Genomic DNA, 12286 nt, shown 5'->3' on the forward strand with positions numbered 1-12286 from the left:
CCAACAGCTCAGTCAGAGGATTAGCACCACAGTGTGTTAAAACAACAGTCAGGCCAAGCACGTCACATGAAGCAGCTGGTCATGATCAACAAACATGGCCAGAGACAACTCACTCTGTCTCACTGACACAGGCCGACATATAGCAGTGCTAAATATACCCAAACAATTCAGTTTTCCATGATGACACCAAAACACACACAAGAGTCTAGCAGCCGTCTGGTGGTCAGATGCGTTTGAGTTAGGGCTGGGTGCGAATGAGATTTCCACATAGGCAGCTGTCTGCTCTGCCCAGTCTGTGCTGTACAGGTGAGAAGGCCCAGGATGAGGGCCAAACAGAACGCCATTTAAAATGTCCCAATGAAAACCACATTCTTTCCACTTTAACACACATTTTGATCACCAGGGTCAGTCATTAGCTTACACGTACTGCATAACAAGGGTTTTAAATCACTTAACATTCTGTTGTTACTAGCCTATGTCTGTGACGTCTGGTGTGGAGCATAAACTTTGGTCTTGGTAGCCTCGGCCAAGACCTGTCTCCACAACAACAAAAAAGCCTGCAATTTGATTGGCTTTGAGTGTTGAAGTGGCTTTCCTTGGCCAGCAAATGTAAGTGTTCCAGTTTAAGTTACTGCATCAATCTGGACCACCACCTCGATGAGATCATCATTTGTCTGATGAGGTAACTGACTGTTTATGAACATTGCACATTGCCAGAAAGTGGGGGGAGGATAATTACACATCAGAGTTTGCTGCTTGGCATTCTAGACTAGTTTTTACAAACTCCATAAATCCAAAAGGAGGGAAATATTGACCAAATCATAAAATAGTTGCTCCTATCAGTTATTTAAAAAACCGCAGTCCGCTATAGAACAAGATGTGGGGTAAATCAAACACTAGACACAAATGTAGAAACACTTTGCTGACTAGTCTGATAAGAGTCAGGGTTACACAGACAGTCATGTCTCCAATCTATCTCCCTCTATCTTAGAGGCAGCTTAACAAAGAGACAGGAAGATATCGTGACCAGTCTCTCAAACATGTTAAATTAGACTAATCCCTTTTGAACAGCAAGTGGCTCCTGCCTCCTGACACGGACAGGCCCACAGCCTGAGGAATGTGTGCCCTACTTCTCTGCCAGAGGAGATGGCACAAAAATAACCCATTCTGGCCATTCCACAGTGGGTTGCCTTGGAGACTGAGTTGGGCCTGCCTGGCAAACAGCAAGTAAGCCAGACGAGAATCTGGCAGTGTCAAAGGCAGCCTTCTGGGGTCCTTTAGGATGAAGAGGTGAAGACGGGAGAACCAGCCAGCAGCACTTGTGTGTTTAAGATGGCTGTGGTTAAAGTGGAGCTTAATCCTGGCAGGCAGAGAAGAGATTTTAATCACGGCGGCATTATCCTGCACATGAACACATCTGCACTAAAGAGAGAGGAGGCAGTAACATAAGAGCCTGTCTGCACTATCATAGCCAGGGTAGCAGCATAGTGCAGACAGGCTCCCATCATAGCCAGGGTAGCAGCATAGTGCAGACAGGCTCCCATCATAGCCAGGGTAGCAGCATAGTGCAGACAGGCTCCCATCATAGCCAGGGTAGCAGCATAGTGCAGACAGGCTCCCATCATAGCCAGGGTAGCAGCATAGTGCAGACAGGCTCCCATCATAGCCAGGGTAGCAGCATAGTGCATAGTGACAGGCTCCCATCATAGCCAGGGTAGCAGCATAGTGCAGACAGGCTCCCATCATAGCCAGGGTAGCAGCATAGTGCAGACAGGCTCCCATCATAGCCAGGGTAGCAGCATAGTGCAGACAGGCTCCCATCATAGCCAGGGTAGCAGCATAGTGCAGACAGGCTCCCATCATAGCCAGGGTAGCAGCATAGTGCAGACAGGCTCCCATCATAGCCAGGGTAGCAGCATAGTGCAGACAGGCTCCCATCATAGCCAGGGTAGCAGCATAGTGCAGACAGGCTCCCATCATAGCCAGGGTAGCAGCATCGTGCAGACAGGCTCTCATCATGGCCAGGGTAGCAGCATAGTGCAGACAGGCTCTTATAACCAGGGCAGGATATGGAATAACTACTAGCAGACCAGTATATTCTCCCCTGTATATTGTGCGCACAGAGACAGCTGCTGCTCATCTGTTCGGACAGTGGTGTGTGCATGCCCGAGTGAACGTGTGTGTGTGCGTGCTGCAGGGACAGATGTTAACATCTGGTGCATAATGAGATGATCACCCTGATGCAGCACAGCAGTCAAAAATAGCCCCGGCCTCACTGCCCTCCTCTTCCTTTGACAGTGAAGCTGTCCAATCACATTATCAGCCCACTCACACTGATGGGCCTGGCTGGTGAGGATTTAGGGCTAAGGCCCTAAATCACAATCATGTTCATTTTGAATGAGACAATCCTTGGGCTTAGCTAAAGGAACGCTAATATAGAGTAATGCATATTAAACGGATATCCGTTTTAAAACAGCGTGTGCTGTATATCGGGTTGTGTAGCAAGGTCATATACGCAAACAAGAAAATGACTAAATATGGGTTTAATGGTAACACCTGGCGACTGTATAGCGCAGGAAAATACACCATGTGATGTGACAGGCAAATATGCCTCAGTCTGCCCCAGGGAAATGGGAGAGAGCAGGAGAGACAGACAAAAAAATAATCATCCCTACAGCAAAATTCTTGCAATTATTGTCCACTCGAGCAAAATAACATTTTTTTCCTGCGTGTAAATGTCTTTCATAAAATCTGTCACATTCAAATGTAGCCCTTATCAAAACACTGAAAATGGACACATCCAGTATCCTCTTAAAAATCAGCTTGAGCATAGATACATTAAATTACACGGTAATATCACAACATGAGAGAACCAGATACAGTTGAAGTTGGAAGTTTACATAGGTTGGGGTTAGGTCCACAAATTTCTTGTTAACTAACTATAGTTTTGGTGGGTCGGTTAAGACATCTACTTTGTGCATGACACAGGTAATCTTTCCAACAATTGTTTACAGACAGATTATTTCACTTATAATTCACTGCATCACAATTCCAGTGGGTCAGAAGAAGTTTACATACACCAAGTTGACTGTGCCTTTACACAGCTTGGAAAATTAGGCTAATTGACATCATTTGAGTCAATTGGGACGTGTACCTGTGGATGTACCTTCAAACTCAGTGCCTCTTTGCTTGACATCATGGGAAAATCAAAAGAAAATCAGCCAAGACAAAAAAAATCAGCCAAAAAAATCAGCCAAGAAAAAATTTGTAGACCTCCACAAGTCTGGTTCATCCTTGGGAGCAATTTCCAAATGCCTGAAGGTACCACGTTCATCTGTACAAACAATAGTACGCAAGTATAAACACCATGGGACCACACAGCCATCATACCGCTCAGTAAGGACATGCGTTCTGTCTACCAAAGTTGTGGCAAAATGGCTTAAGGACGAAAAAGTCAAGGTATTGGAGTGGCCAACACAAAGCCCTGACCTCAAACCCATAGATAATTTGTGGGCAGAACTGAAAAAGCGTGTGCGAGCAAGGAGGCTTACAAACCTGACTCTGTTACACCAGCTCTGTCAGGAGGAATGGGCCAAAATTCACCCAACTTATTGTGGGAAGCTTGTGGAAGGCTACCCAAAACATTTGACACAAGTCAAACAATTTAAAGGCAATGCTACCAAATACTAATTGAGTGTATAAACTTCTGACCTACTGGGAATCCGATGAAAGAAATAGAAGCTGAAATAAAATCACTCTACTATTATTCTGACATTTCACATTCTTAAAATAAAGTGGGGATCCTAACTGAACTATGACAGGGAATTTTTTTACCAGGATTAAGTGTCAGGAATTGTGAAAAAATGAGTTGAAATGTATTTGGCTATGGTGTATGTAAACGTCTGACTTCAACTGTATATGTCCACCAATGGTGAAAATAAACCCAGAGTAGAACCAACAAGAGGGTCTCCTAAAATAGCTGCCCATTCCTTGGGGCAGGATGCTGCTGAACATTGTATTATTTAGCAGCTAACAGTAATAGCTAGGTTATCATGGTCATTAAAACAGACAGCCTGATCATCACATTTCCCCCCCATCATTCCTCAGGCGGAGCTGAGTAATTGGCAGCTGGCAAGGCAATCTGCCAGGAACTGAACTGATTTGAGGACAGGTTCATTCTCCGTGTTAGCATGGTTCAATTACCTACCAGGGGGCCCCTATTGGTTTTGTTAGCCTGACTTCGATATCATATTTAAAACTGCAAACATTTCTATCCACCCTACGGCAAAATGTGTAGAACTACAGGAAATGAGCTGTAAATCAAACATTTATCTACATCCCATGGCAAAATATGTGGAATTGCAAAAAACTCTAAAACAAACCCCAAAATATATGTGCTGTCAAGAGGGGGGGGGTCACTAAAATGTTTTGCTTGCAGTGGGGGGGGGGGGGGGGTCTGAATAGGCTAACCCGTGAGCAACTGCAGCCCCTCATCATCAGTTCAGATGTTTTTATGGCTCCCACCCCCATCAAAGTGGTCTATCCCTGGCCTAGAGGAGCATTGTGCTCATGCTTCATCCAGGACGTGACATGTCCGACGGTGACCAAAACAGCCCATTTCCACCATTGCTATGAGCTACTATGAGCTCTAGACCTCGGACCACATCAAAGGAGTGTGCGATGACCGGAAGAAAAGCCTGAAAGCCTGAATGTGAAGAACTATAAATGAGAGTGCCCTAATTTTACTTCCAGACACCATTTCCCTGTCAAGGCAGACAATGGCCTGCCAAATGGAGAAAATACACTTTTAAAAAACTCTGCTGCCTTCTAGGAAACTACAAGTTTGAGCCTTGCTGGCTTTGGTCAACACATTCAGGATTTTGACTGATGCTAGCAGGCAAAAAGGGGAAAGATATAGCTGAAAATTATGAATTATGAATGCAGCAACAAAACCTGAACAGCCGGTTGTTGGGGACTCGGTGGAGGCTAGGTGACCATTGACTCTGTGTTCCCACAGGATAGAAGCGATGAACCCATCCAAACCCGACAGCCACTGTCTGTCACATGTCTAAGAGATAATACAGTGGACAGGCTTACTGCACACAACTCCAGTTGGGCAGCCAACTGGTGACATAACAGGATTTGACGTCCTCTCTTAGAGATTACTAGGCTGCGTTGAGGACAGATTTCATACAGCACAATACACTTTTTTTAAAACAAGCTGGTGATATGGAAAACAACATTTAGAGCAGACCAAACCATTCAAAACACACAGCAACTCTGAAAAACGAATTTAGCTCACTGGTGTCTTATCCACCTAAGTGTAGTTATTGTGTGGTAGAGTGCACAGGTAGGTGTAGACAGGAGTAATTCCTCAGACTACAGCGAGAATTAGAATTCACAGGTAGAAAATAAAACTATGTCAGCGTGAGCTGTACAGGAAGACAATCATAGGTAGGCCTATTTAAATTTATGGTCAGGTCATCAGAGGGTCACATCTAATGTGAGATATCCAGAAGACAATTTCCCATGTGATGTCCACAGAGTTAAAAACAAAAACACCCTTAAGGCTAACCTTCTTTCAGGTCAACAGCTCATTCATGTCCCCAACACAGACACTCACGAACATACACAACCGAGAAGAACACTTTAGGCTAACTGTACTGAACAGACAGACAATTCAGAAGGCCACAGCAGCACATCAGTCAGAGGGGCAATATGAGCTCTATCACTTTCACTTCCAGCCTCGTCCCGGAGCCAGGAAGTGCAAGACAACTGAACCTCTCCATTATAACAGAACCAGCAGGTTTCCTGCCAAAATCACTAATATGATAACTCTCTCTCTGCATCAACAGTTGTGACTGGCCCACATCCACTAGATACAGCCACTCAGCAACAAGTCAGGCCCTTCAGCAGCTTACTAAGTTGGTATTAACCAATACACTGCATTTGTAGTTTAGCCTGTGTCTCTCAGATCTCCAGTCTCTGAACAGTACCTGAAAACAGCTCTACTTTGGCTGTTAGATTCGATCTCATTCCTCCAGAGTACCTTGTGCTTGGCTGTTACGGAGTTCAAATCAAATCAAATTTATTTATATAACCCTTCGTACATCAGCTGATATCTCAAAGTGCTGTACAGAAACCCAGCCTAAAACCCCAAACAGCAAACAATGCAGGTGTAAAAGCACGGTGGCTAGGAAAAACTCCCTAGAAAGGCCAAAACCTAGGAAGAAACCTAGAGAGGAACCAGGCTATGTGGGGTGGCCAGTCCTCTTCTGGCTGTGCCGGGTAGAGATTATAACAGAACATGACCAAGATGTTCAAATGTTCATAAATGACCAGCATGGTCAAATAATAATAAGGCAAAAAACTCACTGAGTTAACAATCATCACCAGCCTCAGAGTTTCCTCTTGACCCTGCTGTCAGTCCTTGGCCAAAGTGTCTAAGCTGCGTCATTTCCCAGCACTTCCACCAGTGGCATGTTTTAATGGGCAAAACACACACAGTCATAACCGGACAGAGAAGTTCCAGCCGAAGAGTTGCAAGAAACATCTTTTCAACTTTTTCCTCATTTAGACTTCATTGCCAATCCCTGTACTCAATTACTGGTAATGACAGCTCCATATTGCACAAGATTTCAAAAAGGTGGTTTGCTACATTTTTAAACAATGAAACTTAGCCGATACTAGCACATAGACATCTTCTCTGTGATTCCTGTGACAGGTATCAATGTAGTGGCTCGACTTACTTTCTCGTAAAGTTAGCCTTGGAGGCCTTTGGCTATATTTGGAGCACCCACCAGTTCTGTCTCTTGGGGTAAAGAGCAATAATTTAAGTTGGCCTAAGAATTTTCCAGATCTAAATAACATGTAAGGAGTCCAATTAAATTGACCTCCATGTGGTGAGAAAACAATACTTGATTGTACGACTGATCTATGCTCCTCCTTGATACAGTACATCCATGGCGTACTGGGACGAAAAGGATAGACTGCCTGGGCGACTATAATAACTAGCAAGCAGGGAGCCCTATGGGCACTTACGGCTCACCACTACTCATCCAATTCCTCGGCAAGCAGCTAGCAGCTCGTCCACAGTGAAAAGTCTGTTTTCTTATTCACTAAAAAGTCAGAATGAAATTAAAATAATGTGGGAACATGTCCCAACAAATGTTCCAGTGAACTGAAATGTCTTCATACCGTCATTGCTGGGCAGGCAGCCTAAAGTTGTGAGCTTTCAGTCATCTCATGTCTTTCATTTTTAGAATACAAAAGAACGATGCAATTATACAGCACAAACTGGGTAAAGTTCAATGTAACTACTATACCTCTAAAGGTATGGGTGGATGAGGCTGTGAGGAGCTTGAGGGTAAGTGAAATGATGAATGTGTTTGTTCGTGTGTCTGTGTGACTGTGTTTCTGTGATAATCGAACCAACTCAGCTTTGCCTTCTTGGCCAGTCCCCTGCATGACAATTATCACTAGCAGCCTGATCCGAGCAGATCCCCTAACTGGATTAGAGGGGTTTGCAGAGTCAAATTGGGCTTGAGGATCCACACAGAGAGGGAAAGTGCTGGAGGGCTCGCCTTCGACACTAAGAATCAAAGCCGGCTTTGGACACCACTCCCTAGATCTCTGTCCTTCAACAACAGATACTTTGTTTATTACAGCTCAGCCTTCCAACACCACAGTACCCTCCAAGCTCATCATTAAGTTCAGGCCCTGGGTTTAAACTGTGCCCTGTGAAACTGGGTCCTGGACTTTCTAACGGGCCTCCCCCAGGTGAAGGTAGGAAACAACACCTCCACTACGCTGATCCTCAACACTGAGACCCCGCAAGTGTGCGTGCTCAGCCCCCTCCTGTACTCCATTCACCCATGACTGTGTGGCCATGCACGCCTCAAACTCAAACATCAAGTTTGCAGACGACACAACAGTAGTAGATGTGATTACCAAAATATGACGAGACAGCCTACATGGAGGAGGTGAGGGCCCTGGTGGAGTGGTGCCAGGAAAATAACCTCTCCCTCAACGTCAACAAAAGAGCTGATCCTTGACTTCAGGAAACAGCAGAGGGAGCACGCCCCCATCCACTTGGACGGGACCACGGTGGAGAAGGTGAAAAGCTTCAAGTTCCTCATATACACATCACTGACAATCTGAAAATGGTCCACCCACACATACAGTGTGGTGAAGGCGCAATAGCGCCTCTTCAACATTAGGAGGCTGAAGTAATTCAGCTTGGACCCTCAAACTTTTACAGATGCACAAATCGAGAGCATCCTGTCGGGTTGTATCACTGCCTGGTATGGCAACTGCACGGCCCACAAGTGCAGAGCTCTCCAGAGGGTGGTGCGGTCTGCCCAACGCATCACCAGTGGCACACTGTCTGCCCTCCAAGACACATACAGCACCTGATGTCACAGGAAGGCCAAAAGGATCATCAAGGACATCAATTACCCAAGCCACGGCCTGTTCACCCCGCTAGCATCCAGAAGGCAAGGTCAGTACAGGTGCATCAAAGCTGGGACCGAGAGACTGAAAAACAGCTTCTATCTCAAGGTCATCGGACTGTTAAATAGCCATCACTAACCAGCCTCCACCCAGTATCCTGCCCTGAACTTAATCACTGTCACTAGCCGGCTACCACCCGGTTACTCAACCCTGCACCTTAGAGGCCGATGCCCTACGTACATAGACATGGAATCACTGGTCACATTAATGTTTACATTAACTGTTTTACTCATTTCATATGTATATACTGTATTCTAGGCAATGCCACTCCGACACTACGCGTCCTAATATTTATAAATTTCTTCATTCCATTGTTTTACTTGAGATGTATGTATTGTTGGGAATTGTTATATACTACTGCACTGTTGGAGTTAGGAAGACAAACATTTCGCTACATCCGCAATAACATGCGCTAAATATTTGGATCTGACCAATCAAATTTGATTTGAAAAGAGCAGATGTACACAAAATACTATCCTCTTCCTTTGAACTTGTATGATGGGCACGAATGATCTGTGAGATAAGGCATCTTAGTAAGCACCTGAAATATATCTATTGTACTTAGCAGCTTGGAATGTAAATTGCACCAAGCATGTTTAAAAGTTCACAGGTTGACAAACAGATATATAGGCCAGTAGGTTTATTTGTTGTGCTGTTACTGTACTACAATTCACAGGGTAGGCTTAAGCACTGGGCAGGGGTGAAGATTGCTACACGAGGTACAGCAAAGTACAGGCGAAGGGCAGATCCTGGTCGCCCAGCCAGAGATCATGCTCTGGTTTCTCACACATCTTCCACTCAGGGTCGACTGACGGCAGCTTGGATGTCTGCACAAACACACTTTGAGACGATTTTCAGGAACGTGTACTGTACCCCCGCAGAAAAAACTCAAGAGGTCAATAAGAGTTCCACCAAAATGAGCGCTATTTGAACAGTATTTTAAAACACCATTTGTGTGGTCAGGAGTGAGTGGGCACATCAATTTTAAGGATAACCCGTGAAGGATCACATTCAGCAGAAGGCAACAAACTAATCTGGATGTGTGTGGAAGAGGAAATAATTACCTGCACATTACTAATTACTCACTCACCACCCTCTGTCACTTTACACACACATTCAACACAAGCACAAACAGACTCTCACTTACACAAACACACACACACACAATACAAGGTTTGTGGGGTTGCATCGTGTAAGGGGGAAATTGGTCTGCATTGCTGAGATTTTGTCCAGTCATATATAAAGGCGGATCAGGTCATGAATAAAAAGGGGAGTGCATGCCTTTGTTTGATTCAGAGATGTCAGGCCGAAACAGATGCAAGGAAACGATTATTGCGATGGAGGTCGTCTCTCTAGATTCCACAGAAGAAAGATTATATTCAAGAGTCCTCCATGTTTAGTCTGCCCGGAAAGAGAGGAGCCCCAACACTGAGTCAACAAGCTGCAGCAGACAAAAACATGGCCATATTAGGACATATGAAAAGCTGTGCAGCTAAATGGAGGAGGAACACAGGTTGTGGAAAAGGTAGAACATTTTCATTTCCACAGAGACAAAGTAGGGGTAAAGGAACATTCTATAGGAGTTGAATCACCAATGTTTTTACAGGAGAGCAAACCTGTAGCGACCATTGAGTTGCTCCAGTGAACACAACAAGAGGGCACATTCCCATGGAAACAGGCAGGTGCAGCTGAACAAAAGTCACCTACCTGCAAAGTCACTACTTCAGCTATTGGCCAGTCTAAATTAAGAAGTGCACAGCTGGGGTTGGTCAGAAGAAGGCTACAGTGCACAGGGCTAAAGTTCCATTAATTGAATTACAAATCCCTAACCGACAACACATTACAACCCCCCCCCCACCCACCCACGCATACAAAACCATCTCCTCCCTTCCCTCCCACCCCATTCACTTTGTCAAAGTCTCCCAAGCATGATATCACATCCAGCCTTGCCTCAATAAATACCCAAGCAGAAAGACTAGCTTTGTGGTAGAGTAACTCTCTCACTCCTATCTAGCAGAAATTAGAACGACACTTGCAATGAAATGTGACACATTTACATAAGCACGTAGCAGTCACCATCTAGTTACTAGTCAGTTAAATAAACTGTTGGTGTCTACAGGACAACATTAATCGCTATATGTTGTGCCTTCTGAAACGTGGCAAACTACAGCAGTGCGTATGTTCCTCCTAGGTCTCTACTACAGTATATGACATCTAGTCTATCTGCCAGAGAAATGCCTTACTTCGATCTACCGGCCAGTTTATGTGGCTAGCTAAGCTCCAGTGTATTAGTATAGCAGGCGCTGGTCTGTGTCCCGGCTCCCGTGTCAGTCAGACAGACGGTTGCTCCGGAAGCCTAGCCATGCCAGTGAAACAGCTCTGAAAAAGCACGGTCTCACGCCTAATGATTCAAACCAGCATCGCCGCAGACGTGAACTAATCCACAAAAGACCGCCAAAGCCCTCCATGGGCCAGAGAGAGGGAGATGAGGGGATTGAAGCGTGAAAACAAGAGTGTGAGGAGCTGACACAGAGAGAAGAAAAGAGGGAGAAATAGAATTAGGGTAGGAGGGCCAGGGATTGGGGTAGCTACCCATCCAGCCAAGACCCAGCAACTCAGGACCACACCTAATTTACGATATCAACAATCCTGATTGGCGCATAGCTCCAGCACTACAGACTGCTTCAGCAGAAGATACAAACAAGATCTGCAGTATAAAAAGGCCCATTTAAAAGCACTATTTAAGAAAAGGGAAAGATATCAGTCTGGCAGATTTTCTGTCATTCATAGGATCAGGAAAATGAGTAGGCGCTCTACTCTCAATCAAAAGAGTGCACTCCAAGGAGGTAATACAATGACATCACAACAAAATCAATCTCATACTAGCAGCAGTAACGAGACAATGTACTGTAGGCCTACACTTCTTCCCAATGAATGCATGAATAGGGAGACCTTTACTGATTTGGCCATTTGAGCTTACACTGGTCTACTGATGTCTGGATGGCATTGTGCATCATAACAAAAGAGCTGAGATTGGGCTTGCTCATGCTGTATGATCCATCTACTATAGTCACATTCCAAGAAAATAAAAGGCACATTGTGTTGCCATGGCAACCCCCAGTCTACATCAAAACTTGTCCATGAACTCAGCCAGAGGCCGAGAACAGACAGCTCCGAGGCCAATTTGTGTATCAGAGGTGGGGCTTGGGCCCCACGGAGCTGTTCCTCCCTCCCTCTTTTAGCTGAGCTAATGTCACCTACAGCGGCACTGTAGCTTTTGTGTAGCCTCCATCCCCCACTGACTGACTGACCTTAAACCTAATGAGTCATCCTCACACAAACACAGCAATAAACCCCTATTTCGATTGACTATAGCACAAGAGCAGTGAATGAGTGTACAGAACGGCTTTCACTTTCTCACTCAAACCTCCAAAGATTGCTTGACTCATTCATAATAGGTCAGACCATATTACTGTTGGGTAATTCCACGGCGTGACGCTGTCTCAAATCTGTTGTTATTAGCAGTTCATTATTCTCTTTCATCCATTCAAATGAATCCCAGGAGAGGAGTATGTCATAAAAAAACACCTGTATCAGATGTCCCCTCCATGAGATATTTCCATAATGCCATGATGATCCTAAACCACTGGTAATTTTACACTTACAGTTGCTCTCACCACATATAACCCTCAATATTGTCATTAAAATAATGAAAATTAGGGTGGGGCAATGTAAACTACAAAGTCCTTTACACATCTTTGCTAAATTAGAAGTG

General features: G+C 44.8%; 1 protein-coding gene across 1 annotated transcript in view; it reads right to left on the reverse strand.

Moving 5' to 3' along the window:
• The window catches only part of LOC124048744 (malignant fibrous histiocytoma-amplified sequence 1 homolog), a 30586-nt gene that overhangs the window by 13669 nt on the left and 4631 nt on the right, over nucleotides 1-12286 (reverse strand). The window lies entirely within an intron of this gene.

The sequence above is a fragment of the Oncorhynchus gorbuscha genome, linkage group LG11 (genome assembly GCF_021184085.1).
Source record: "Oncorhynchus gorbuscha isolate QuinsamMale2020 ecotype Even-year linkage group LG11, OgorEven_v1.0, whole genome shotgun sequence".
NCBI lineage: Eukaryota > Metazoa > Chordata > Actinopteri > Salmoniformes > Salmonidae > Oncorhynchus > Oncorhynchus gorbuscha.